Source organism: Schistocerca americana, chromosome 4, assembly GCF_021461395.2.
Source record: "Schistocerca americana isolate TAMUIC-IGC-003095 chromosome 4, iqSchAmer2.1, whole genome shotgun sequence".
Classification (NCBI taxonomy): domain Eukaryota; kingdom Metazoa; phylum Arthropoda; class Insecta; order Orthoptera; family Acrididae; genus Schistocerca; species Schistocerca americana.
This window is the reverse complement of record NC_060122.1, coordinates 846,678,036-846,683,507: the sequence shown is the minus strand read 5'-3', so window position 1 is coordinate 846,683,507 and position 5,472 is coordinate 846,678,036.

The window sequence follows — 5,472 nt, the reverse complement described above, 5'->3', positions numbered from 1 at the left end:
CTTGAGACGCATTTCTATGAGCGCAACTGGCTAATTTTCTGCTTTAAAATGAGCCTACAAGCTCCTTTGTGCCACAGTGGGACCAGTTTTTATTTATTTCTATATCATACATTCACTTTAGCTCTATGCTAAAAGCGGCCCGGAGAAAGCCCGCCATGAGCCAGCGTGCCTGCTGTTGAGTTTCGCCGTCACGCCAAACTGACCGTACTCATTTTAAAGTACCGCCATCTGTCGGTCAGTGCCAAAACTAGGACGATTCTGCTGCTATCAAGCCGGCTGACACACACACACACACACACCTTAGATGTAAACACGCCAGAATCTCGACTGCCACTTTGCCGCGATTTTTACTACAGAAACTGCGGTCTTCACATCCACCACCCAAAGCCTGACACCTCACACCCTCTACGATTTTTACCCTCCACGCTTCCCTCCAATACCAAATTGGTGATAACTTGGTGCCTTAGAATGCGTGCTGGCAACCGATCCCTTCTTCTAGTCACGTTGTGCCCCAATTCCTCTTCTACCCAGTTCTGTTCACTACATTTCATAACCTCTGTACTTCGCCCGTCATCAGTTATTTTGCTCCCCGTACAGCGGAACTCATCTGCTACTTTAACTGTCTCATTTCCTAATTTAATTCCCTCAGCGTCACCTCATTTAATTCGACTACGCCACTATGTTTTACTAAACTGATGGTACGTAATATTTACATCTTTTACATCAGTTATATGGGCAGTGAATTACTGAGCAAACCTAATAATATTGACATATTCAACTATTGTAGTCCTGTCTTCCTCAGTCGCGTGTAATATTACGGTATATTGATAATTTTTACTTGTGGATCATCTGACAGCAACTGAATAAAACACAATATTAGCGCCATACGCGTTTCGCCTTTATTTACTACAAGGCATCATCAGTGGCAGGTTTCATGACGATTTCCTACATATTACGCTCCTGTTGCATTTTTGGTGTTGTTCTGCTGCTTATAAATGTCAATTTGCTGTTTTTTCCCACATTTCATAGCAATATGAACTGAACACTTGTTTCGGTGCAATGTTTTAGTTTCTGTTGCCGACTGATGATGCCTTGCAGAAAATAAAGGCGAACGTGTATGACACTAAAATTGTGTTTTATTCACTTGCTGTCAGACGGTCCATAAGTAAAAATTATGAATATACCGTAATAATAATACTGAATGTACTTGACGGGCCAAATGATATCACGGTCAAAACACTGGCAGTGCTGTTGTGGCATTGTCTTGCTCTGAATATGAAGGTAAATGTTAAACTTTTCAAGCTGCATCAAAACGGTGAGGACGGAGGTGTATAAGCATAAACCGACACAAAATAATGCCTACAGCATTGGTGAGCTGTACTAGTAACTGTTGTAATTGCCGACTAGTTACACATAAGACTCATTTCTTACATTTAAACATTCATGGCTCATATTTTTGCTATGATTTCAGTTGCAGGCATACTTCATACTTGCCAAACGCACTGTGAAGCCAGGGACGTTTAAGACATTAACGGCAGTCAGCTAGAGAAGCGCCAGTCTTTGTGGCCGCAGGTGCTAGTCAGCTGCACGCCACACTCCTGTGACTTCCCAGCAGCAGCGATCAGTCCCCTGTCTCGCTTCCGCTAGGGAGAGAGAAGCAGGACTGTGCTGCTGCTAAAGGCAACTGATAACGCTGTAGCGCCTGCTATCCTCTAACTCTTCTAAGGACAAGTGTGTTATTCTTTCGCGCGTTACAGTGCTGAAAATATTCAGATACAAACAAGGGTGAATATTTTCCATTGTCTCATAGTGCTTTAGTCCGTATTATTACTTATTCAGGATAGTTTTAGTGAATAGGTACATTTCTCAATTATTTTAGGTTTTGCGTAAGTGTGAAGTTGGGTTGCGGGAACAGTATTGACGAAGTAGCAGGCTCCTCAAAACGATAAAACCATATCATCGTGTAAATGTATGCTGGAAAGTCTGCGGAAACATCGTTTTGGAGGACTTACTTTGAGGGGAAAAGTGACGTAATCAAACAGGTAGACTACTCTACATCTTCCACATTGAAATACAGTAAAAACTTACAAGATTCTTGATACTCCTCTTACAAATTTTGGCTGCAAAGAGACAAAAAAATTGCTCTGTTAAGCATGTGTTTTGTTCTCTTCCGATATTTTGTGGACGAAAAATGGCCTGAGTGTCGTGAAAAATTCTCAGAACTTAAGGAAACAGTAAGAAAATTCCAAGGATCATATTCCATCTGTATGGACACTCATTAAATGTGGATGTACAAGGATAGATTTTTGTTTGAACAATGCCTTGATATTAAATGTTCAGAAGCATAACGAACAAGTGAAGAAAAACAGATACAATAAGTGGTTTAACTGTCACATTTTTCCTTACTTTACAAGAACTCCGTTTCAGAGGACTCGACGAATTAAAGGCCGGTGATAATCGGGGCAATTATGCTGCAGTGTTACACTTAATAGCACAAAAAGATGAATGTTTGTCAAATCACCTACAGGCTTAAATCGTTTTTCAAGGTACCAGATCGAGTGAGGTGGCGCAGTGGTTAGCACACAGGACTCGCATTCTGGGGTACGACTCTTCAGACTCGTGTACGGCCAGCCTGATTTAAGTTTTCCGTGATTTTCCGGAATCGCTTCAGGAAAATGCCGGGAAGGTTCCTTTGAAACAGCACGGCAGACTTGCCTCCCCATCCTCCCCTAATCCGATGTGACCGATGTCCTCGCTGTTTGGTCTCCACCCCCAAACCAACCAACCAATGTATCACAACGTGACTTACAGAACGACCTCATCGATTCCATTGCTGAAGTCATTCGTACAGAAGTTTCGAAGCAACTAAAGTAAACGAGATTTGTTGCTACGATTGTGCATGAAATAGTAGGTGTTACAAGCCACTCCGAACGTTCTACTCCTTTGCGATATGATTTATCCATTAGTGAATTGTGTGAGAAAATTTTGTGGGTGTGTTTATGTCGATAAATACCGGAGTGCTGATAGCTTAGCGGAGCATCTGTTTGGCTGTATAAGTGAATTTAATTGTGGTAGAAACTTGTAGCTAAGACGTATAATGGCTGTGCGGTCATGACTGGGCAACATATTGGGGCACAAAAACTCGTGAGAGGTAAATACCCCTCAGCTCTCTTCACATATTATTATACTCATAAACAGAATTTCGTATCGAAACAGTCTGTTGAACATTTACGGAATGCAAATTAACCATCTAAAAGATTCAACTCCTTAGATAAATTGATCAAACGACGTTTTTCTTCAGTATCCAATACCAGAGCGTTATACAACAGCAGATTAACGGACCTAGTGCCAAAAAATGGTTCAAATGGCTCTGAGCACTATGGGACTTAACATCAGAGGTCATCAGTCCCCTAGAACTTAGAACTACTTAAACCTAACTAAGGACATCACACACATCCATGCCCAAGGCAGGATTCGAACCTGAGACCGTAGTGGTCGCGCGGTTCCAGACTGAAGCGCCTAGAACCACTCGGCCACACTGGCCGGCGGACTTAGTGCCGAACTACAAGACTGAGAGTCTATGAAAGAGAGTCTATGAAAAATTCTCCTAATCTGTAGGACAGCAAAATACGAGCTTGTGGCCAAGGATTTCACCTTAAGCAATTTAGTTTCAATAGCTTACTTGATGTTCTTTCGCAAAACTTCTCAAGTCAGTAACTCTTTTCAAAATACTGCAAGCGAAACTCTTTGATGTCGATTATTGCTTGAAGAAAGTTGGCCAGTCTAAGACTTATCTTCGAAATGCACAGTCGCAAACCGGACTGTCTCAGCTTGTTGTCCATTCAAAAACGCCCAAGCCTGTGTAACAAGAAGTGACATTTTGCTACTCCGCGATTAAAGTGTTCAACAAGAAGGATCGCAGAACTGACCTAAAATATAAATAAAGCTTATTTAAATATATATACAATAACAGTATCCGCTATCGCTTGGTACGCCTAACCTTTTAGAAACTTGGGCATTACATTTCACAGACAGCATACGATGTTATTCAGTGAAATACTAGGGCGTGATAACGAATAATCGTAAACAGTAACATAACGGTAATAAAAATGACAATAATAACAATAGTTACAACATTACTGTGAGTTGGATAACAGTAAACAAAAATACAATAATAATAAAAATAATAATAATAGTAATGACATGTTAATCATTATAACAACAATAATGTTGATTTTAACAGTTTTTTAAAAGGTGTTACTGTTATGAATACCTCGCGCCACTGGGAGCAAGTGCAGATTTATCACGGGCGTATCGGATAGTGAATCCTTTCAGTGAATCAGCCTTTTTTTCCTCTTTAAAGGATTTTGCTAGATGAATTGTCGACAGCCCACTGCTACCTTATTCCTCTTGCTGACCGAAGTGTACTTCAGCGCGCAAACTACTTCATCCCTACTCTGGAGGCGCCCCCTGTACAAACGCCCAACCCACAAGCGCTCCCAACAAACCGCAGTTTCCCCCGCTAACTGCGTCGGAACGGCTAGATTTATGGCTCTTGGCAGCGGTGGACCCGCTTCTTGTTCTCTCACGGTCCGGACGGACAAGTGCAGTCCCACGACTGGAACTCATGTTCTACCTGCTTCTGCGTGTGTTCACTTAGTGGTAGCTGTATACTTCGGTGGAAAAAAGCAAAGAAGATCTTTACTTCTGTTTGCGAAAGGCAGTGTAACTGCAACGTAAGCATTCTGAAATTACATCGTATTTCGAAGAGATTCACCATGTTTCACTAGAGTATAACTTCTACATGAGTGGAAATGGAAACTTGCGATGAATTATAACCTACTCCAGGGATACAAACATTTTGTTTTCAGAAGAACCATAAGAACTCAGAAGGTATATTTTTATATGCCTGCTTATGAGACCTTAGGATACGTCTTAAAATTACGTTTAGATCCAAAATGTTCGTCTACCGTTCATAAGTGTTCCATGTGCCCTCCACCGGACATAACAAACATCTGAAGTGTGGTAAAACTCGTCCCATACTTTAGACAGTATATGTGGAATTATTCCTTACATATACCTCGAAACACTGCAGTCCAGCTGGCCCCTGTGGTCGAGCGGTTCTTCGCGCTTCAGTCTGGGACTGCGCGACCGCTACGGTCACAGGTTGGAATCCTGTCTCGGGCATGGATGTGTGTGATGTCCTTAGGTTAGTTAGCTTTAAGTAGTTCTAAGTTGACCTCAAATGTTAAGTCCCGTAGTGCTCAGAGCCATTTGAACCATTTGAATCACTGCAGTCCAATACTAGAATACGAAATCAATACGCTTCTTGCCGTAGATCCATACATACTTAATAAGTAATCTGACATGCTCCTGCCTGTTGAAAAATAAATTTTTTTGTGTGTTGTCGCACCTGTGCACTGAGGTGGCAAAAGTCATGGGACAGAGATACGCACATAGATGGGTGGCAGT